The following is a 25,194-nucleotide window of genomic DNA, read 5'->3' as shown; positions in this document are numbered from 1 at the left end:
CCCTGGGCCTCCACTCATCATCGAGAGCACCTCTGACGGCCCTTCCTCGGACTTCGACGACACGACCGATGCCTTGCCAACCGTGTATTCCGTCACCGAGGAGATTCCTTCAGGGGTTCACATCCGCCCGGCGCAGGAAGACGAGGAGCTTAACAACTGGACCTCAGTCCTGCGCTATTCGGCTGTGATCGCCGATGTGTAAGACTTATCTATGTATGAGATGTGTCCCGCGTGTCGGCGTAGCCGTAGGCCACACGACGGAAGAGGGAACTCTGTTATGGCTTCATGATCCGTACTATCAATGAATTCCCTATATGCATTTTTTGAATCCTTGTCTATTCCACTCTCTCTTCCTTGCTCTTTTGTTCATGTCATTCTAAATTTTTTCTAAGACGATTCTTTCAATTCTCCAGGCTCCACTCGAATCCAAATCTTCGATGCGTTGATTCGAACCCATCCGAAGAATGTCTCGGAGAGCCCGGACCCATATACTTCGGGGAAGGGCTCGACGAAGACAATCTAGTGCTTGAGATAGAATAGAGTTTGCGCCGCCTCGAGGATCGCCAACTCACCTCCCTCGAGCCGACAGAAGAGATCAACGTGGGTACTCAAGAGGAGCCCCGCATCCTAAAGATCGGTACAAGTCTCGACCCAACACAACGGGTCCGAATGATCGATTTCCTGACGAGGTATCAAGAAGTCTTTGCCTGGTCCTACGCCGACATGCCGGGACTAGACCCCTCGGTAGTAAAGCACTTCCTCCCGTTAGACACCGAGAAGTTCCCGCCCAAGCGGCAATAATTGCGACGGCAACGGGCAAGCCTCCTTCTCCGCATCAAGGAGGAGGTTGTCAAGCAGATCAACGCGGGCTTCCTCGAGGTCTGCAATTATTCTGAATGGGTTGCAAACATCGTGCCGGTGGAGAAGAAAGATGGAAGGGTTCGAGTCTGCATCGACTATCGGGACCTCAATAAGGCTAGCCCCAAGGACAATTTTCCCTTGCCCCACATCGACATACTAGTTGACAACACAGCGCGCCACTCTTAGTTTTCTTTCACGGACGGCTTCTCCGGATACAATCAAATTCGGATGGCCGAGGAAGACAAGATCAAGACGACGTTCACCACCATGTGGGGAACCTTTTGTTATCGCGTCATGCCTTTCGGCCTGAAGAACGCCGGGGCAACTTATCAGAGGGCTAAGGTCACGTTGTTCCACGACATGATGCACAAGGAAGTCGAGGTCTACGTCGACGACATGATTGCCAAGTCCAAAGAAGGAGAGGACCACCTCGTTAATCTGAAGCGTCTCTTCGATCGTTTAATGGAGTACAAGCTTCGGCTTAATCCGGCGAAATGCACGTTCGGCGCTCGATCGGGAAAACTACTAGGATTCTTGGTCAGCGAGCGTGGCATCGAAGTAGATCCCGATAAAGTCAAGGCGATCAAAGAACTTCCCCCACCTTCTTCGGCTCGCGAAGTACGAGACTTCCTGGGACGATTGAATTACATCGCACGATTCATCGCGAACCTAACAGACAAATGCCAACCACTCTTTCGCTTGCTCCGCAAGAACGCGGCGATCGAATGGGACGAAGAATGTCAGAAGGCCTTTGACACCATCAAGGCGTATTTGGCCCAACCCCTGGTTTTGGTCCCGCCTACACCGGGTCGTTCCCTCATACTTTACCTAACGGTGCACCGCCAATCATTAGGATGCATGTTGGGACAGGAGGAGGAGTCCACACACACAGAGCGCGCGATCTACTACCTGAGCAAAATGTTCACCGATGGGGAGTCCAATTACCCGGAAATCGAGAAGATGTGCTGCGCATTGGTGTGGGTCATGCAAAGGCTCCGACAGTACACGCTTTATCATACGGTCCGCTTGCTGTCAAAGGCGGACCCCTTGAAATATTTACTCGACAGTCCCTCCTCCACGCGGAACCTCGCCAAATGGCGTTGTCAGTTGACGGAATATGACATCGTGTATGTGTCCCGCACTTCGGTCAAGGGGCAAGCGATCGCGGATCATTTGGCAGAATTCCCAATTGAAGACCACACACCGATTAATCCCGACTTCCCGGATGAAGGGATTCTCCAAGTAGACGACGAGGGAGAGAAATCGGGGTGGAAGATGTACTTTGACGGCGCCGTCAATTCTACGGGATCAGGTGTTGGCGCAGTGCTGATATCCCCGGACGGACACTATTACCCGGTAGCGGCAAAGATTGATTTCTCGTGCACCAATAATGTGGCTGAGTACGAGGCATGTATTCTCGGCCTACAAGCGGCGATTGATTTCAAGGTAAAAGAGCTCGAAGTGTTCGGTGATTCTATGCTCACTATCTTCCAGACATTGGGGCAATGGAAGACAAAGGACGCAAAGCTAGTGCCATATCACGAGTACCTCGAGAAGTTAACCGAGAATTTCGAGGACATCTCATTCACCTATACCCCGCGCATGACAAATCAATTCGCGGACGCGCTCGCAACGCTCACCTCCATGGTAAGTATCACGAAGGAAAACCTTATCGAGCCCCTCGAGATTGAGAAAGCCGAAGGACCGGCACACTGCAACTCAATTGAGGCATCCGAGGCAAAGCCGTGGTACGAAGACATCAAGAACCTTCTACGAACTGGCCAATACCCCCCATTCGCCGACCGCCGCGATCGGAAGACTCTCAGGCGCCTCGCGATACATTACTTTTTGAGCGGCGAGATACTCTACCGCCGCTCCTTCGACTCCACACTCCTCCGGTGCATCGATGAACACGAGTCGCGACGCCTCATGGAGGAAGTGCACGGGGGAAACTGTGGACCCCATATGAACGGTCTCATGCTCGCTAAGAAGATCATGCGCCTGGGCTATTATTGGTCCACCATGGAGACTGATTGTGTGAAGCATGTCAGGCATTGTCACCGATGTCAGGTTTACGCCGATCAGATCAAAGCGCCGCCCAACGAACTGCGCCCCATGACGGCACCATGGCCTTTTTCAATGTGGGGGATGGATGTGATTGGCCCGATCAACCCCAAAGGGTCTAACGGACATATGTTCATTTTGGTGGTGATCGACTACTTCACCAAGTGGATCGAAGCTGTCACTCTTGCGTTTTCTCAGACGCGACGTCATTGCTCGGTACGGGGTCCCTGCGACAATCATCACAGACAACGCCAAGAACCTGAACAACAAGGTCATCGACGAGCTCTGTGCACAATTCAAAATCCGACACCGCAACTCCACCCCGTACCGTCCCCAAATGAACGGTGCGGTGGAAGCGGCGAATAAGAACATCAAAAAGATCATCGAAAAAATGACGATGAACTACAAGGATTGGCACGAGATGCTCCCCTATGCACTCTTGGCGTACCGTACATCCATATGGACCTCGACCGGGGCAACCCCGTACTCACTAGTCTACGGCATGGAGGCCGTCCTCCCAATCGAAGTAGAGATCCCTTCCATGAGGATTCTTGCCGAGACCGAACTTGAAGAAGCAGAATGGGCGAAGCAGCGGTATGAACAGCTGAATTTCATTGACGAGAAGAGGCTGAAAGCGCTGTGCCACGGACAGTGCTATCAACAAAGAATGGCTCGAGCCTTCAACGCAAGAGTTCGCCATCGCGATTTCAATCCCGGCGACCTCGTTTTGAGGAAAGTCCTTCACGTCACGCCGGACTCTCGAGGGAAGTTCTCGTACAATTACGACGGCCCCTTCGTCGTCAAAGAGGTTTTCTCCGGGGGTGCGGTCATTTTGAGCGACATGGACGGCACTGAAAACGCCCTTCCCGTCAATGTTGACGCCATTAAAAAGTATTATCCATAAGCACTCGTATATTCTTTATTCTCTGGGCTCCGTGCCCCTTCGTTGTAAGACATTTCTATTTCCGTGAACGAGCTCCAATTCCCACAACCTGTCCGATACCGAGATTTCTTGAGAGAAAAAAATAAATTTTCCTGCTAGGTCGAAAACCTCTTCGAGGCGGCCTAGGCAAAAGCTAGGGAACGAGCGGCACGACTTAAAATCCCGCAAAGGGAGGTCGCGGCAAAAGGAGAGCACAAGTCACTTCCTCGCTAGGTCGAAAACCTCTTTGAGACGGCCTAGGCAAAAGTTAGAGGACTCGAGGGGTGCGACCTCGCCCAAACATGGGGGATCGTAGCAAAATGTGAGCATTCATGTGGGAAAAATCAAACAAAATGCCCCGCTAGGCTATTGCGCATCCCGTGGCCTAGGCAAAAGTTAGGGGACAATGTCGGCTCAACCACAAAAGAAAAGCGACACTTTCCCTGTGAAGCTACACCGAGTAGTGGTCCGGCACTCTCCGACGCAAGCAAACTCTCTTCGGCTCTCCAGGCTCGAGACTCGCTTCGAAATGGGGGTCGAATCAATGTATCCTTGACTTGGAGGATCCCATAAGATCCCTCCTTTTACCTTTACACACATAATCTACAGGCTACCCGTTCCAAAAAAAAGGCCATTCTCCGATAGGGACACGACCACCCTGCAACGGTCACCGATATCAAATCCCCGACGCGTCTTTACATAGGTTCCTCTTACATATACCCCATTTCGCCGATTAAGTGCAACTGACATCCTTTGTAGGTCTCCCTGCCTCCATGCACAGGTGTGATTGGGAATTTCAAGGGGCATCTCCTTCTTGACGAATGCACGATTGGTTTGCGCGACAAATCGGGGTTTCGAACCAAACGAAGGGCATGACAAAGAATCCTCTTGGCTCTAGCTCGAGGGAACGACAAATAACAAGCTCGACTCGGGGCGGGACAATTTGCCTTTGCTAACACCACCGGCACACCACCTAACGCGGATCCCCGCCTCTGCTCCCCCTTTGCACATCGTCAACTTTACAGTTTTCCACGGGCTTCGGCCTAGTAACTTTACTGCTTTCCACGGGCTTCGGCCTAGTAACTTTATTGCTTTCCGGACTTCGCGTCCACTTTACCCCTTTCCACGGGCTTCGGCCTAGTAACTTTACTGCTTTCCACGGGCTTCGGCCTAGTAACTTTATTGCTTTCCGGACTTCGCGTCCACTTTACCCCTTTCCACGGGCTTCGGCCTAGTAACTTTACTGCTTTCCACGGGCTTCGGCCTAGTAACTTTATTGCTTTTCGGACTTCGCGTCCACTTTACCCCTTTCCACGGGTTTCGGCCTAGTAACTTTACTGCTTTCCACGGGTTTCGGCCTAGTAACTTTATTGCTTTCCGGACTTCGCGTCCACTTTACCGTTTTCCACGGGCTTCGGCCTAGTAACTTTACTGCTTTCCACGGGCTTCGGCCTAGTAACTTTATTGCTTTCCGGACTTCGCGTCCACTTTACCGCTTTCCACAGGCTTCGGCCTAGTAACTTTACTGCTTTCCATGGGTTTTGGCCTAGTAACTTTATTGCTTTCCAAACTTCGCGTCCGTGGACTTCGCGTCCACTTTACCGTTTTTCACGGGCTTCGGCCTAGTAACTTTACTGCTTTCCACGGGCTTCGACCTAGTAACTTTACTGTTTTCCATGGGCTTCGGCCTAGTAACTTTATTGCTTTCCGGACTTCGCGTCCACTTTACCGTTTTCCACGAGCTTCGGCCTAGTAACTTTACTGTTTTCCACGGGTTTCGGCCTAGTAACTTTACTGCTTTCCACGGGTTTCGGCCTAGTAACTTTATTGCTTTTCGGACTTCGCGTCCACTTTACCGCTTTCCACGGGCTTCGGCCTAGTAACTTTACTGCTTTCCACGGGTTTCGGCCTAGTAAATTTATTGCTTTCCGGATTTCGCGTCCGTGGACTTCGTTCCACTTTACCGTTTTCCACGGGCTTCGGCCTAGTAACTTTACTGCTTTCCACGGGCTTCGGCCTAGTAACTTTATTGCCTTCCGGACTTCGCGTCCACTTTACCGCTTTCCACAGGCTTCGGCCTAGTAACTTTACTGCTTTCCACGGGTTTCGGCCTAGTAACTTTACTGCTTTCCACGGGTTTCGGCCTAGAAACTTTACTGCTTTCCACGGGTTTCGGCCTAGTAACTTTATTGCTTTCCGGACTTCGCGTCCATGGACTTCGCGTCCACTTTACCGTTTTCCACGGGCTTCGGCCTAGTAACTTTACTACTTTCCACGAGCTTCGGCCTAGTAACTTTACCGTTTTCCACGGGTTTCGACTTAGTAACTTTACTGCTTTCCACGGGCTTCGGCCTAGTAATTTTACTGCTTTCCACGGGCTTCGGCCTAGTAACTTTACTGCTTTCCACGGGCCTTGGCCCTGCACATGCTGTCGTGCGGGCTTAGACCCCTCTCCTGCATTTCATAATGTTCCCTTCTTAATCAGGTGGCCACCCTACGACAGGTTCGGACACCTTTGCACATCCCCCTGAGCATCCAACACGAGGGAACAAACTATTACAGAGAATGACGACAGAGACGGTCGCCGGGACCAAAAAGGGGTGCCTCTCATGATCTTTGGCTATATCCTCTAAACGAGCATGCAACCAAAGAGGGGCAAGCTGTCAGCACCCCATTTTGGCCCACCAGCTTCCCACGCGAGGATTCCCGACTGAAGCCCGGGGCACTATTCATCACCCGGCAATCAGAGGCAAATAGGCTGGCACGGAGTCATGAACAATAAGAGAAGAGCACGGTCCACTGAGAAAGGCGGAAGGGAGCAGTCAGAAGAACGAGCGAACAAGGAATCCCAGAAACGACGGAGCTGGCACTGTGGCACTATTCATTACCGAATCACCGAAGCACCGAAAGGTGCCCAATATGGGACTCCAAAAATCCCTCTCAGTGCCAAAATGACCAATGACACGTCCGGATGCATTTTCGGGGCAAGCCACATGAGCCGGGACACCCCGATCTCTCACGGACGCCTTTTCTGACAGAGCTCTCGGGGCCCGCTCCACTGACAAGCAGACAGCCCCCCAAAACGGGCCCACAGGCACCCAGGGACCACCAAAGTCGGGGAACAAGCTTCAAATGACCCTCAGGAACTCGACTCGGTTTCCCGAGCGACGTTTCAGTGGTCATGAACGTCTCCCGACGAGCCTTCGGGGCACGTCCACGAAGAACAGAGATCACAACGATCCCCGAGCACAACAACGATCCCCGAGCACCTCAAGACATTCAGGGAATACTGAGAAAATCCCGGTCACAAGTCCCTAGGTCTTCCCGAGCCTACGGTCTTCGTCCGAGGGCGACGAGCCAACGATCCCCCGCGGGGCATAAGGGCCACCGAAATGAATGTGAAGACGCACAAAGAGCAATCGGGGACCGGGGGACGCTAAACTCCGCTCCGAACGTCCAAACAGGGCAAAACCGACTCTCGAAGCGCCGAGTCGCCCGAACGTTCGTTCACACGACGCATGGCGATATTAGGCTCATTCAAATCCTCGTCATTCAAGCATTCCAAATCTACAAATTAATCGGACATCGGAGATCGGGTGCAAGCTCAATCAAGTTCCAAGCATTTTCCGACTTTTCTCTCAATCGAACGGGGCCCACAGCTCAGCCAAGTCGAGCCATTTCCCCTACACTCAACAAGACCATTTCCCCTCCCTAACCCTCATCAAAATTTCGGCAGCCCTAGTTTAGTTTCCCTAACCACACTTAACTTCCCCAAATCAAGCCATTAGCACATCCTATAAGTTCCCATTGGTCATTAGACTTAATCACTTCTTCATTCTCACTCTCTCTCAAGCCAATCTCTCTCAAGAATCCTCTCAAACTCCAGCCCTCCCCTCTAATCCGTTCAGCCCGTGCCAAGGCCGAAACCGGCCAAAATCGCCAGAAAACCACCCGGTATTCCGGTAACCATCCGACCCGACTTAAGCCAAAAATCATTAAACTTCCTAGCCTACATATTTTCCACCCCCTAAGTCCATTTCCGGGTTTAGATTTTCAATTTGAGGCATCCAACACCCCGTTCCAGCCGTAAGAGCATTCAGGTCCCGAGACCTCCCTAGCCGCGCACACCGAGCAAACCACGTTCCATTTCTTCCCACGACTTCGGCGAGTCGTGCCATCACGTTCCAAGGGTTCCTCACAACCCTCACCCTTCCCCGTGAAGAGGTGGTCACGGTCCGAGGGCCGATCAACCGTGCACAACCTTCGTTCTACCCGTCCCTCCTTTACCGGGTTCACTCGACTTTTACCGAACTTTATCTCACATTTTCGGGCTTGTTCAGGCCTCGGCACGTTCGAGTCTGCCCATGGTCATCTAGATCCATCTCTTAGGGGTCCAACGAGCCCGACCTTGCACCGTGCCGTGGTCGGAGTGAGCGTGCCAAGCCATTTTCCCGGGACTGCTGCGGCTACACCTCACCCGGGTCGCCCACTATCTGCAACTTCCAGCCGAGTCTAGCGACTCCCACGGCCGCTTCCCCGACTCTTTTCCTCTTGCAACGAGGCTAGGTAACACCCCATTTAACTTAGAGGAGTTAGGATCTCCGATATTTACTTATATGAGGCGTTAACATGTTTTAAAGGTTCGCGTTATGTGAAAGCTTGTGTTTTTTTTTTCGGATCCGACGTTCCCATGCATGCCATACAACGTCCCGTGTGTATTTCCTTTATCTATCACGTCCATAAGTCGATGAATGTGCACCTCATGAGGGGAGACGACGCGAGTCGAGGCGGGAGAGGTCCCGAGTCACGGCCGAACCATGGAACCCACGGCCTAGCCTTGAGGGGGCGGCCCGTGAACCTCTGTGGTCCTTCCGAGGCTAGGGCACCTCTCTTCCCTCGAAGCTAGCCGATCCCCGTCCCCTTTTGCCGCTGTTTTGTCATGTATCACGGATAATATATTAACATGACGGGAAAAAGCTTAGTTCGGAATTGGAGAACCTCCCCTTGGACTCGCGTGAGCCATGGGGTCTCACGGCCTTTCTTGAGGAGATGTGGCCGAGAGCCCCTTTGGACCACACGGGTCCAAGGAGGCTTCTCTCTTTCCGAAACTGGTTGGTTCCCGTGTTCTTCCGTCTCATTATCATATGGATCAATGTTATCCTCGGTTGCTCCTATGAATGCTTTGTTTGTGCGCGTTGATATGTTCGCTTGCGCATTTATGATCGTGGCTATTTTGATTCGGTTGAAATTTGTAATGTTACCGTATTTGATGTATTATGCATGTAAGAAATAATTAGAATCGGCGTGGGAGATTACCCGTAACTCAAGTCAGGTCGGGGAGACCACTCGGCTCGTCTCTTCGGGGATTGGCCGAATGCTCCAGGACCTTTCCTGAGTCTAGGGTGACCTCCTTAGCCGTTTCGGGATCGTTTTCTTGGAATTGAATGCATTGGTGTTTTTATTTTATCGTTGGCTATGTGAGGATCACGCGACGGATGCGACGGCTTGGATCACTATCCATTAAATCTATAATATCCACGATATAGGGTCACCATCATCGAATAATTTCACATACGGGAAAACGGGGCGCGCTATTCGGTTAACTAAATAATTTGGACTAAGTAATTGGGTAAATTGGTTGTTAATTTGTAAACGCATCGATGATTCATGGAACGGTGAGAATGTCCTTTTCCATTAAAAATTCACAATTTTAAAATACCGAGTCGCGTAACACGAACAGAATTGATGTCTAGGGAGTACTCACGTGCCACGACTCGAGTCCGGGCCCAATTTGAGGCGGCTCGAGTCGGGACACGAGAGTCCTTCTTAGACTCCTTCATGTGACGCGATCTCCAATTTATACACGAATATTGCAACTTTATCATCCAAGGACATAATCGTCATTCCGTGATTCACCGATACCTTAAGCGCTAGGGAGTCGGAAACGCCTCGATCTATGGACGGAAGAGGGTTACCCATTCGGGTATGAGTCTCATTCACACGGCCCATTCCGTCCACTTTCGGTGTTTCTATCTTCCTATCGTAGATTCGGTGGGGAGCATTTTATTTCAGTTACGAGCACGAAGAACTGGATTAATCGTGCACTCGACTTAAGCAAACATTAGATAATGGATAGGTGGAATATTAGATTCCAATCTAGAGTCAAAACACGAGTTTGGTTAATTCGGTGAAACCGCAGTGACACTTAATTGAACAAGAGTCATAAAACAAACACACACATGTAATTGGCTTAGAACCTTATCCTAGCCCGCCCTCTATGTTTGCCTAGGGTAGGTACATTGTTTGCCAATCAACCACAGGTAATAACTAATTAAATCACGTATATTTGATTTAATATGCCATTTGTCTGTATCCACCAACAATTGTCAGTTGCTTTCTATATTGTGTCAGTTTTATCAGTTTTCTTCTGTTATGTCTTTGTATATGATGATTTTTTGCGGTTCGGGCCCGAACCCATAGGTTACGCGTTGCACGGGGTCCAACGCCCCCAAACCACCAAACAGGAGGTCCAACGCCTCCTAATTCACCGAGCGCGTGCAACCCGAGTGCGGAATGGGATTTAGCCTCAATTCACCGTCACACTCCGAATGCTGCCTATGTGGAAGGCGGATTTGGATTGAGCGCGTGAAACGGGGTTTAGATATCACCCGGGAGCTCGATCGGCCCAACGGTTACAGTGGGAATCAACCGATTCTCCTGCAAACCTTGGATCGATCGGACCCGACCCCCGGCTCCTTGAGCCCGCGTTGCCTTAATTCATTTATCGGTTATTCAAAATGCACTATGAGCCGGAGCGGAATAGTGGCCCAATGCAAACCGATCGGGATCCATTTACTTATTCGGTAATACTTTGTAATTGTTCGAGAGAACATTGTGAGGATTCTATCCGTATGTTCATCCATCTCCTTGTAAGGATCCCCGATCGGTGAGCAAGAGGTCCGAGTGCTGGATCGGTTAAGTTGGTCTATCGCCACCAAAGGGTGAGTAAGCTTGGATACTCGTGGTTTCGGTTCACGCAGGGAATCAACCATCACGGTTCGATGAACTGTAACGCTAAGATAGTGAACCGACTCCTCGATGCACAAGCCTATTCATCTTTCGGACTCTTGGCCCAACTTGATCAATTCATCGAATTTACGGTGTCAAAACGGGCGAGTCGAGCGCAACTCTAAATCACGCGGTAAATAAACAAAATGGCAAGCCTATCAAGCTAGAGTACCGAGAGGGCGTGCGGGATATAGGCCCGCACGTAATAGAACCCCCGAATTCGGAATTTTCGGTTCCGTACGACTATTGCCTTAGCATTTAGGTGTACCCCGTACCCCTAGACCCGGGCGACTCAACGGCCCTCGACCTACGGGTTGTAAACAGTAAGTGGCGACTCCTTCTCACTCGCGTCCGTCGCGCGTCCCCACGGGAAGGTGGATACTCCCAAGCCGCGTTTGCTTAGGCGCGCGCATGTGTGCCCCGACGAGATTAAATTCGGGTGTGCACAAACACATTTTGAGAATCATCTGCTCTATACATAACAACTTTCTGTATACATACAACTTTTCAGTGGAAGTCCAAAAATGCCGATTTCCTATAGAAAAGTCAATTCCAAATGTTGGATGCGGCCATGCCGCACAAGGATACAGAGCACGAGCAATACTTCAGATGGTCTCTTGGAAGCCACACAGACACTCCAAATGACTTTCGAGTGACAAAACGGGCATACCCCTCTTCGAAAAAACATAACCGGAGACTGGTCTGACAAAATTACGGCAAATGAAGTTCGTACTACATTGCCCTGAAAACTCTAGCAAACATTCACAATTGGGCAAAACAGACAGCAGAACCCTTCTCAGTTTCCCGAGTAACCTCCGAAGAACAGAAATGGCCATTTTTAGTGGAAATGCATATTCGGAGGTCCTTTTTACGGAAACTTGACACTGGGTGCCTACCTTACACAGTGCTAGCTTTCCCAAGGCTCAACGTGGAATCGTCGGAATGAATTACACAACTCATCTATTGCTAGTTTCACGGGGCGCAACGGAAACGAAAAAGGAACAGAAATTCAAAATTTCATACCCGTGAAACTAATTCCAAGACCTACTAGAAGAATAAGAGTAAATAAAAGCGTACCTGGAATATTTAAAGTTGTCGACCGAGCGTTCCACGCGTGACGCCTCTACCGGTGTCCACACCGATTTTGTCGACGAGTCTTCGAGATCGGCGATACTAGCGGCCAACACTCGAAAGAAACACCGATGCGACACCCGAAATTTTCAAACTAATGGACCTAATTTGAATTGAACAATTCAACCCAAATATATATACTTTATATGCATACACATATATGCACGCACACATATATGTCTCTGCACATATAATTATATGTGTGTGCTTTTATATATATAAAAGTATATGCATATACACACATACATGCATACATTCACACACACATATATGCATACAACCTCACTGCCCCTTTTTATAAGCAGCTGAGGGGGGAAGAAAATTTGTAACCCACCGATGTGGGACAAAGAATTAAGAGTTTGAAATTGCCATGTGTCATCACATGGATCGTGCATCAATTGTGTTCATTTAATCTAATAAATCGAGTCTAATTAATCGACAAATTTAATCTCATTAAATATCCGATTAATTGGTCGCACCATAAATCATCTAATCTCTATTAGACGATTTTGTTTGTTTCAAAATATCTCATCAATTTAGTCGTAGTGTGTGACCCTGTAGGTTCCCAATTACGTTGATAGTAATATCGAAATCTCTATTTCAATATCACAAACAGTGAGCGGCATCTAGCAATGCATCGCTGTTACTCAAGTAATCGGAAAGTCAATTTCTCGACGAACCTTGTGACTTACGTTACCGTGTAATATAATCCCTTTGTCCTCTATATCTCTATTGAGCCCAAGGCATGGTCGATGACATCCTTGTATGGCTCAATATCTCTCTTTCTTGGTTTATCGGGTAAGTCTATCAGAATAAATGAGCTCGATATCATTATATCGACTCATTTGGGTATGCATACACTTTTAGACTTAACCACCAAGTGGCCGTGAGATATCGCTCCCGTTTCGTAGGAGGGACAAATCCTATCTTGGTCACTCACATTCTTTTCCATGCTTTGTGGCATACCCAATAACTATCTTTATAACCAGCCTGTTACGGTGGCGTTTGACAGTATCAAAATATACGACATTACACGTAGGAATCCATGGTGACCTCAAGTCAAAGGACCATTACACTATAGTCACTTTGAGATATGCTAATGACAGTCACGTAACAACCCATGTAGCAATCTCATGGCGGATCAGTCCAATACACATTACTCTTAATGTATACATGTGGTGTGATTTGATATCTCCATATCCATGACCTATGAGATTTGGTCATCAATCAACACTCACACTAGTCTAACCGTATTACCGTTGTCCTAATTAACGATAATACTTTGACTATGGACATTTAGGAATAATGTTCAGTAATTATAGGATCTCACAATCAAGTCACACTTGATGCCTATTGAACCTACTATTCCAAGGACATTATTGTGTAAAATCATATTTAGCGCAATCTACACAATAACAGATATGCCTCGTTTTATAATGAAATAGATATCATATTACAAAACTGATTATAGATTGCCTCTAGGGCATACACCAATTCCCAACAATCTCCCACTTGCACTAGAGCCAATCTGGCACATGTCTTATGCCAATAGATCTAGTGTGAGCCTCGTGCTTGCGCTGCACAAGAGGCTTCGTAAGTGGATCTGCGAGATTCTCATCTGTTGGGATTCTGCATATCTTCACATCTCCTCTGTCGATGATCTCGCGAATGAGATGGAAGCGCCTGAGTATATGTTTGGATCGCTGGTGAGACCTGGGTTCCTTAGCTTGCGCAATGGCTCCATTGTTGTCACAATAGAGATCCACTGGGTCTGCGATGCTAGGAACCACAACAAGTTCTGTCACGAACTTCTTGATCCAAACGGCCTCTTTTGCAGCGTTAGAGGCAGCAATATACTCGGCCTCTATGGTAGAATCGGCTACTGTCTCCTGTTTGGAACTCTTCCAACTCACAGCACCTCCATTCAGACAGAACACATACCCTGACTGCGATCTACTGTCGTCCTTATCGGTCTGGAAGCTAGCATCGGTGTAACCTCTTACAACGAGCTCTTCTTCGCCTCCATATACCAAAAACATCTCCTTAGTCCTTCGTAAGTACTTAAGGATGTTCTTTACTGCAATCCAGTGTCTTTCACCTGGATCTGATTGGTATCGACTCGTCATACTCAAAGCATACGAGACATCTGATCGAGTGCATAACATAGCATACATGATGGATCCAATAGCTGACGCATATGGAATCCTATTCATGCGGTCCCTCTCCTTTCGAGTAGAAGGACACTGAGCCTTCGAAAGGCTTATGCCATGTAACATAGGCAGCGACCATTTCTTAGAATCCTGCATGCTAAAACGCCGAAGCACTTTATCTATGTATGCACTCTGACTTAAGCCAAGCAGTCTCCTGGATCTATCTCTATAGATCCTGATACCTAGCACGTAGGTAGCTTCGCCTAAGTCCTTCATAGAGAAACACCTTCCCAACCAAGTTTTTACAGACTGTAGGGAAGGAATGTCATTCCCTATCAGAAGTATGTCATCTACATATAACACCAGGAAGATTACTATGCTCCCACTAACCTTCTTGTAAACACAGGGTTCATCTTCATTCTTGATGAAACCAAACTCTTTGATTGCATCATCAAAACGAAGATTCCAGCTCCTAGAAGTTTGCTTCAGCACATAAATAGACCGTTGTAGCTTACAAACCTTTTTGGCACTATGTGGATCGACAAAACCCTCAGGTTACGTCATATACACATCCTCGAGGAGATTCCCATTCAGGAAAGCAGTTTTGACATCCATTTGCCAGATCTCATAGTCATAATAAGCTGCAATTGCAAGCAAGATCCTTATGGATTTAAGCATAGCCACCAGGAAAAAAGTTTCGTCATAGTCAACACCATGAACTTGTCTGAAACCTTTTGCCACAAGTCGGCCCTTAAAGGTAATCACATTACCGTCCATGTCAGTCTTCTTCTTGAAGACCCACTTACACCCAGTGGGTTTTGCCCCTTCAGGTGGATCAACCAAAGTCCATACTTGGTTAGTGTACATGGACTCCATCTCAGATCTCATGGCCACCAGCCATTTCTCAGAGTCAGGGCCTATTACGGCTTCCGCATAGGTTGTAGGCTCATCATCATCTATGAGCAATACGTCATTGTTTTGAGTCACGAGAAATCCATATCTCTCGGGCTCATGACGTATCCTACTAGACCTGCGAGACTCCTGTGTCACATGTGCAGAAGATTGTGCCACGACATCTTGTGGTACTTGCTCTGCAACCTCACCCGTCGATTGGTCAATGTCATTTTGTAGTACAACTTCCCCAAGTTCTAATTTTCTCCCACTAGTTCCTTTGGAGAGAAACTCTTTCTCAAGGAATACCGCAGTTCGAGCAACAAACACTTTGCCCTCGATGGGATTATAGAAATAGTATCCTCGAGTTTCCTTAGGATACCCCACAAAGTAACATTTGTCCGATTTAGGGCCAAGCTTATCCGAAGATAATCTCTTCACATAAGCTTCGCAACCCCATATCTTTAGAAAAGACATCTTGGGACGCTTCCCATACCACATCTCATATGGTGTCCTTTCAACTGATTTCGACGGAGCATTGTTTAATATGAGAGCAGCTGTCTGTAGAGCATATCCCCAAAAGGAGTCAGGTAAGTTTGCATGACTCATCAAAGATCGAACCATATCTAATAAAGTTCGATTCCTCCTTTCAGCTACACCATTCCACTGTGGTGTTCCAGGTGGAGTCAGTTGAGATAAAATCCCACACTGTTTAAGATAGTCAGCGAACTCATAGCTCAAATATTCACCTCCTCGATCTGATCGAAGAACTTTAATGCTCTTACCCAACTGATTCTCCACTTCATTCTTAAATTCTTTGAACTTTTCAAAGGATTCAGATTTGTGTTTCATCAAATACACATATCCAAATCTACTGAAATCATCAGTAAATGTAATGAAGTAGAGATACCCACCTCTAGCAAGCTTGTTCACTGGTCCACATACATTGGTATGTATGAGAGCCAGATGATCACTAGCTCGCTCACCTTTTCCGGTAAAAGGGGCCTTAGTCATTTTCCCCATTAAGCAAGGTTCGCATGTCTCGATCGATTCTAAATCAAACGAGTCCAGTAATCCAACCTTATGGAGTCTAGAGATGCGATTCTCGCTAATATGGCCTAAACGACAATGCCAGAGGTAAGTCGGGTTCGAATCATTAGATTTGAGCCGTTTGGTTTCCACATTATAAATAGGCGTATCTAGATCAAGAACATACAGACCATTACTTAAATGTGCACTGCCATAATATACATCATTCATGTACATAGAACAACACTTGTTCTTGATAGTGAAACAAAATCCCTTCTTGTCCAAACAAGAAACAGATATTATGTTTCTACTAATAGCAGGTACATAATAACAGTCGTTAAGATCTAATACTAGCCCAGTAGGCAAAACTAGGTGATAAGTCCCTACAGTTAATGTAGCAACTCTTGCTCCATTTCCAACTCGTAGGTCCACTTCGCCCTTTGCCAACGATCTACTGTCCTTTAGGTCCTGCATATTTCCACAAATATGAGCACCACACCCGGTATCTAATACCCAAGATGTAGAAGTAGTAGATACATTGATCTCTATAACATGGATACCTGAAGTGGAAGTCTCACTTCCCTTCTTCTTCTTCAACTCCTCCAGGTATACCTTACAATTCCGCTTCCAATGTCCAGTGTTGCCACAACGGAAGCAGTAATCATTCTTCGCCACCTTGGCTTTAGGCTTCAACGCATCCAAGTCATACTTGGATGCACCTTTAGCCTTCTTGCCTTTACTCTTGCCCTGGCCCTTTCTTTTGGTCCCCTGGACCATTAGAACGGACATCCCCTTACTGATATCATGCTCAGCTGTTCTCAACATGTTAAGCAATTCAGGCAATGGTTTATTATAGTCATTCATATTATAGCTCATAATGAACTGACTATAACTACTGGGCAGTGACTGTAGGACTAAATCTGTGGCCAACTCTTGACCCAGAGGAAATCCCAGTCTTCCCAGAGTCTCGACGTACCCAATCATCTTGAGTACATGAAGACCCACTGGGCTACCCTCAGTCAACCTTGCCTGAAAAAGTGCTTTAGAGATCTCGAATCTCTCATGTCGGGCCTGCTCTTGATAGAGTTGCCTGAGATGCACGATCATATCGTACGCCATCATGTTCTCGTGTTGCTTCTGAAGCTCCGAGTCCATGGTGACTAACATGAGACATCCGACGTTTACGGCATCATCATGATGCTTACTATAAGCATCTTTCTCAGCTTGGGGGGCATCGTCAGGTGGTGGCTCAAGAAGAGGTTGCTCTAAGACATATAGTTTCTTTTCTTGGGTGAGAACAATTCTCAAGTTTCGATACCAACCAAGGAAATTATTCCCTGACAGTTTGTCCTTATCAAGGACGGATCGCAAACAGAAAGTACTAGAAGTGCTCCCCGCCATGGTAACTACCATAGAAATATACAAAATAAGTATTATGACACAACAATGACCCGAGAGAGGTCAAGGGTCATTCGCCCACTCTCTAAAGAAGAGGGCCGAGAGTCCCCTTGACCCGGCTTGAGTCTTGGACGATCTCCTATATCGGTTTTAGCCATTTCTTGCATACATAACACATCAAGCACAACAATGACACACAAATTTTACAAAGCCGATGCCGCCATGATCTCAGGAACACAAACAAGCACGTAAACTAACACAAACATGATATTTAAAGGAATCAATAAAATGACATCAGCTCATGCGAAAATAAAAATGTAAGGATTTGGAAAACGACTTAGATCGTGAAGAGGAGACCATCGATGGCCTAGGACAATCAAGGGAAACCCTCGGCTACCTCTCTAAAGAGGATGCCGAAGGGTTCCTTTGGTTCTCCAGGGACATGACGATCTCCTCGATGTCAAGACAACCCGTTTTCCGACACGGCTACATGTTGTAACCATAAGAGGATACAAAACATGAGAACTAAATGGTTTCGAGGAGGAGGAGATCCTCCTTGGTCTCGGGTGAGCCGAGAAGGAGCTCACGGCTCCACCCCTTAAGGTGTGACCGTGGGATTATCTTGGCTCTCCCAAGCCGTGGTGATCTCCACGAACTCGAATCACACCATTTCTCGTCATGATAACAATAATCGTGCATAATATGAAATAAAGTGCATGAAAACGTCTAAAGATACGAACTTGCATACAAAATGGTATAAAATCGCCTTATTGCCCCACAAGCCTACTAGACTAAGAGACCTACTTCTCTAAGTCGTAAAGGAGTTATACCTAGCTTCAGGACACGAGGAAAGAGTCGGAGAAGTGGCTCGAGGGTCGCTAGACCCGGCTGGACAGTAAGTGCAGAATGCACCCGAGAGGAGCAACAGCGGCACCTAGGAAAGAGATGGGTCAACACGATGGCTCGGGCCACGGCACCCAGTTGGCTCGGGGTCCTCCGATTCTTAAGGTGTTGCTAAAAGTGGTCGTGACCAACTTGTGACACGCCAAGGCTCAAGCAAACCGGAAATGCAAAGAAGAAACCGTAAAAATATTTGTGAAACCTGATTAAGAAAAAGAAGGGAAAAGGTGGCCTTGCACGGTTGATCGGCTCTCGACACGCGACCACCTTGTCACGGGGGAGAGTGAGGGTTGTGAGGAACCCTTAAAAAGTGTAGGCACGACTCACCGTGGTCGTGGGAAGGAATGGCACGTCTAGGACTTGGGAGTGGCTATGGAAACCTGATTCTGTACTATTTCTATTATCTACTGAAATGCGGGGTTGGAGGCATCGAATGCTAAAACTAAGCTTGAAAATGAATTTAGGAAGTCGAAAACATGTGGGATATGAAGTTTAGTCAAGTTTGGTTCGGGTTAGGTGGTTGTCGCCAAAAAACGATTGAGTTTTCGGGTGAAATGGCCTTGTAACTGGGCTGAGATGAGGCTATGCGATTTTTCTAAAAGGGCTGAGCTCTAAGGGACTTGAGAGGGTCTCCTAGAATGAGAAAGTTAGTGAGAGGATGGGTGGTGAGTTGTGATTAGTGTTAATGATGTATAGGAACTTATAGGAGGCTCTAATGATACAATTAAGCAAAGTTAAGTGTATTTAGGGGAGTGATTAGGGGTGGCTGGTTTTCAAAGAGGGATTAGGGAGGGGAAATGTCAAGGTAGAGTGTGGGAGAAATTAGGGAAAGTGGATGGGAGATAGGTGTAAGAAATATTTTGAATTGAATGGAAGAGGCTCATTTGGCTTGCCCTTAGAGGTGAGCCATGGCTCGTGGCTCAGCTTAGCTTGGCTAGCTTGAGGGGCCCACTTGGTTAAAAAGAAAGTCGAAAAAAGCTCGAGGATCGATTGGTCACGCGTTTGATTTTCGTGGCTCGTTTGAACGACGAATTATTAATGTACGCGTGGATACGATTTTAATGAGCATAATATTGACATTCTCCTTGTAATCGAATGCTCAAGTGGCCTGAGGACTCAAAAGCCCATTTTGCTCTATTTGGATTGATTGATGTTGTACGGACCCGAATGTGGACTCTCGTCGGGGCCCGCATGCGCGCTTTTGGATCGCGCAACTTGGGAGTGTCCACCTTCCCGTGGGAACACGTGACGGACACGCGTGAGAGAAGGAGTCACCACTTATCATTTTACGACCCGAATGTCGAGGGCGGATAAGTTACCCGAGTCTAGGGGTATGGAACAACTAGTTTGTCGTTAAGACATTGATCTGTGCGAAACCGGAAAATCCGTGTTCGGGGGTTCATGTTACGTGCAGGCTTTTATCCCGTACGCCCTTTCGGTACTCTGGTTTGCTAGGCTTGCATGTTTTATTTATTCATCGCATGAATTAAGCTGTGTTTGGCTCACACGTTTTGACACCGTAAATTTGATGAATTAAACGATGTTGATTGAGAAGCCGAGAGAGAAGTAAATCTGTATGTCAGGGAATTGGTTCACAATCTTGCGATACAGTTCATCAAACCATGGAGGTTGAATCCCTGCGTAAACCAGAACCGCGAGATCTTGGATTACTTCCCTTTGGGCAAGCATGAAACCGATTCGAATGATTCGACTCTCGGACCGTTTGCTCGCCAACTGAGATTCTTACATATTGAATGTACAAAACAAAAATCCTTACAATGAACTCTCAAAAATGCATCAAATCATAATTACAAATGGGTGAATCTCAGTCAGTTTGCATTCGGTTATTACTCCGCTCTAACTCACTGTGAGTTTAGGGAAACACCGAAAAACTGAAATTCGACATGCGCTCTCAATGAATAGGGCGTTGGACCCTGTGAGTGATGATTAGGGCGTTGGACCCTGTGCTTGATGATTAGGGCGTTAAACCCTAATATTATTCGGCCTAGGAATCAGGCTCAACTCGTATGGCAAACAGGTGCTGAAAGATAACACGCAACATGTTAATAACAGACAAGGTGTTTGTTATTGTCGTGTTTACGTGAATTAACAGATTATTAACCCAGGGGTGTTTTTACAAGCAAATGCCATATGCTAAGCAATCAAACACGTGCCAATGTTTTAGCATTCAGCTTTTGTTGGAAACTTGAAAAAGAGAGTCAAATCTCATGTGTGTGGATTGCTTTTACAGTGATTCGGTGTTGTGACACTGAATTACCACTGAATTGATCCAAACTTGTATTTTGACTCTAGATTTGGAACCTAGAGTTCCACCTAACCATTTTCTAGGATTTGGTTAAGTCGAGTGAAATGATTAGTCAGGTAATTGTAATTTTGATACAGAATACCCAACTGACATCTTAAACGATGCTAAGATGACGGCAAAACACAAAATGATGTTCTTGCCCTTGATTCGAAAATTTGTTTTTTCAGAAAAGGAGAACAACACAATATAGATTTGAAAGTATGAGGTTTTGAAAAGGGCATTAACACCGTTTTGTAATTCGTTGACACAAGTTACAAATTAATGTCCAATTCGTGCAAAGTTGTTTAAATTGAATGAATTAACCGTGTGAACGTCCCGATTAACCCGCTCGTGGAATTAATGCTTAAGGTTATTGCCGAATGCATTAATTATGAAAACGATTCGTGATTCGACGACCAAAACAAATCCATAATGATCAAGGATAATTCGGTTAAATAACCGACAATACCCTTATAACCGAATGGGTCCGAATGAGTCCTCGATACACAAACCCATGCATGTTTGTTTAAAAAAAGGATTTAAACGATGTTTTAATATGGGAATCGTGGAGATATCGAAATTACAATTTCATACAATCCGAGAAACAAATTAAACTCGAGATAAGGAAATCATTCTTGATCCAAAAAAGGCCAAGAAGCCCTCGGCTTCACCTTGTCAAAGATGGCCGAATACTCTCATGGCTCAATTCAAATCACAAATGATTTCCTTGCCTTGGTTTAATTATTTTTCGCATGCTCAAACATCAAACACGATGAATAACACGTTTTTGACAAAAGCCGGTATTACCATGATTTGATTAACTCATTTAAACATGCAAACATTCACAAACATGTTATTTAAGGAATCGATAAAATAATACCAGCTTCATGCATGCAAGAACAACAAAATAAATTCGGAAACTAACTTGGATCGGGCTAAGGAGGCCAATCTTAACCCGAAAAGGGCAAGTTAAGTCTCGGCCATCCCATTTAGAGACTTGGCCGAGAGCTTGCTTGCCATTTCCGGGTCGGGATGGTCTTCTATACAACGATCCAAACCATTTTCCGACATGCTAGCAAGTTATAAGGTAGTAAACATGCATAACATAACATGGAAATGCATAAAAATTACATCTTGCAAGTTAAACATGCATAAAACACCACATTACTCCATAGCCATGCAAATAATGTAAAAGGTTCTAACTTCTCTAAGTCGAGAATGTTATCCCTTGCCTCGGGATACGAGGAAAGAGTCATGGAAGTGTTCGAGAGTCGGGTGACTCGGATGAACGCTTGGAAGAGTGTTCGGATGCAAGGGCATGCACATTCGGGGAGCTAGGCGCACGGGGCGTGCGGCTGGAGTGCACGGGAGACGCGCGGGAGGCGTCAGGTGCGCAGGCAGGCGCGCGGGAGGCGTCGGGCACGCGGCAGTCACGCGGGTGCGCGACAGAGCTCGTGGAGCGCGCGGGAGCGCACGGGTGACGCGCGGGACGCGCACTGTTCACCCAAGAGTGACGATTCTTCACCCGAAATGCACTAAGTGACCTGAAACAATAGTTTAAAGACTTCAAATGGAAAAACCAAATTCACCAATGAACTCCATGGGTCCAAAATGAGTGGGATATGGAGTTTGAGAAGTTTTGAACTTAAGTCGGGATGATGAACATCGACTTCCGACTTAAGAAACTCAAAGCTTTCTTCGGGTTTTCTTCCGTTTTTCTCTCTTGGTTTTGAAGTGTTGAAGCTTGTTGGTTTTGGCTATGGAGTTGAGAGCTTTTCTTGAGGGAGAAAGCTTGGAGAGAGTGTGCAAGAGGAGAAGTGATTAACTTAATCACTTTGGGGCTATTAATAGGCAAAGCTAATGGGCAATTAAGCAAAAGCAAGCACACTTAAGCCTCCCATAAGCAAATTTCGGTTTGCCTAATGAGGATGAGGATGAATGTGAGCCAAGTATCCTTCATGTGGAAGAGCCAAAAGCATTAATGAGCATTGATGAAGGCTTGAGTGTTGTCTTCAAACTTCTTGGATATTTTCATGCAAGAATGCAAGTTGGCTTCTTGCATTGAAGAAGAAGAAGAAGCTTCTAGAATAAAGGGTGACTCATCTTGGGCATCCCGTCAGTCCCACAACCGAAGAGGAGAAACCGGGAAAAAGCTCGGGTCTCGATTGATCGCGCATTCGAGGCTCGTGATTCGATCCGAATGTTGAATTATCGATATACGCGAGGAAACGGATTTAATGAGTCCGAGATTGGCATTTTCCGTGAGGAATTGCCAAATGTTTGTATGAGGTTCGGAAACCGGTTTTGCTCCTTTTATGCATTTAGAGCGAGGTTACCCACTTCTGACAGCATATCTTGTATCCACATCCCACGTCGGTCATTTTGACATAAACTGTCAAATTACCTTGGCACTTGTCCTTTAAGCCGGTAAATGCAAACATGGAGCCGGAGATGTCCTAGGAGGCCGAAACTAGATTTTTCAGATTGCTTTCTGAGTTTCTTGGACGATCCGGAGATCACTGTGATCTCCGTTTGCCGAGATTGGGCCTCTAAGGATATGAAAAGTGCATCTGAAACCCTTAAAGCACTGCTCGAGGGGTCTAGATGAGTTGTGTGATTCATTCCGACGATTCCACATTGAGCCTTGAGAAGGCTAGCATTGTGTACCGTAAGCATCCGGCGTCAAGTTTCCCCAAAGAGGACCTCTGGATAAGGATCTTTACTGAAAATGGCCTTTTGTGCTCCTCGGAGGTTACTCGGGAAACCGTGAAGGGTTTTGCTGTTTGTTTTGCCCGATTGCGAATCTCCGCTGGAGTTTTCAAGGCAATGTAGTGTGAACTTCGTTTGCCGTAATTCCATCACACCAGTCTCCGGTATGCTCTTCCGAAGAGGGATATGCCCGTTTTGTCGCTCGGAAGTCATTCAGGTGTCTGTATGGCTTCCAAAAGACCATCTGAAGCACTGCTCATGTTCTGTATGATTGTGGGGCATGGCCGCATCTGATATTTGGAATTAACTTTTCTTTGAGAAACCGGCATTTTTGGACTTCCACTGAAAAGTTGTCTGTATACAGAAAGTTGTTCTGTATAGAGCAGATGATTTGCAAAATGCCTTTAGGGACACTTTTCATCTGTTTGGCATCGATGTGGATTTTTTAAGTCCAATATTAGTTGTCTTCCGATGGTCGAGCGAACTATCAGAAAATAGGACTGTCCATGTGATATACTGAAAATGCCGGTTTTGGACATTGTCTCTAGTCACTCTGTTGCTTTTTGATGATCTCTGGAGTCCTTCTGTCATATCCATGTGTCATTTGCTTGATTTCGCCGACTTGAGGATGAACAGTGATTTTCTGCTCTGTTAAGTCGTTTTTCTGTATTCTGCTCAAGTTGTGGCTTGGATCAGTACTGATAATGTAATTTGAATTGGTGAGCCAAAATGTGGTGCTGACAACTTGCCCCTCTTTGACTGCGTGCTCGAGTAGAGGATGCAACCAAAGACTTTAAAAGCACCCCAGTTTGATAGCAATGATCGATGTGGAAATTCCTATATGGCCATCTCCTTCTTGCTTTGGATATGTGGGATGTTGTACCCAATAAAAAGGAGATATAGTGAGATGCGCACAATGGACGTGTAGAGTCCGGAACAGAGCTGAGATAGGCAATTAAAGTCGGGATTGACCCGAAGGGGACTGACCCCAGTGCAGAAATTAAAGTCGGGATTGACCCGAGGGGATTGACCTCAGTGTAGAAATTAAAGTCGGGATTAACCCGAAGGGGATTGACCCCAGTGCAGAAATTAAAGTCGGGATTGACCCGAAAGGGATTGACCCCAGTGCAGAATTTAAAGTCGGGATTGACCCCTGTGCAGAAATTAAAGTCGGGATTGACCCAAAGGGGATTGACCCAGTGTAGAATTTAAAGTCGGGATTGACCCGAAGGGGATTGACCCCTGTGCAGAAATTAAAGTTGGGATTGACCCCTGTGCAGAAATTAAAGTCGGGATTGACCCGAAGGGGATTGACCCCAGTGCAAAAATTAAAGTCGGGATTGACCCCTGTGCAGAAATTAAATTCGGGATTGACCCGTAGGGGATTGACCCCAGTGCAGAAATTAAAGTCAATTGACCCGAAAGGGATTGACCCCAGTGCAGAATTTAAAGTCGGGATTGACCCGAAGACTCAGTGCAGAAATTAAAGTCGAGATTGACCCGAAGGGGATTGACCCCTGTGCAGAAATTAAAGTCGGGATTGACCCGAAGGGGATTGATCCCAGTGCAGAATTTAAAGTCGGGATTGACCCTAAGGGGATTGACCCCTGTGCAGAAATTAAAGTCGTGATTGACCCGAAGGGACATGATCCTAGTGCAGAATTTAAAGTCGGGATTGACCCGAAAGGGATTGACCCCTGCGCAGAAATTAAAAAAGGGATTGACCCGAAAGGTACTGACCCCTGTGCAGAAATTAAAGTCGGGAT

This window comes from Punica granatum, chromosome 4, assembly GCF_007655135.1.
Source record: "Punica granatum isolate Tunisia-2019 chromosome 4, ASM765513v2, whole genome shotgun sequence".
Classification (NCBI taxonomy): domain Eukaryota; kingdom Viridiplantae; phylum Streptophyta; class Magnoliopsida; order Myrtales; family Lythraceae; genus Punica; species Punica granatum.
Note: the sequence above shows the minus strand (reverse complement) of the source record.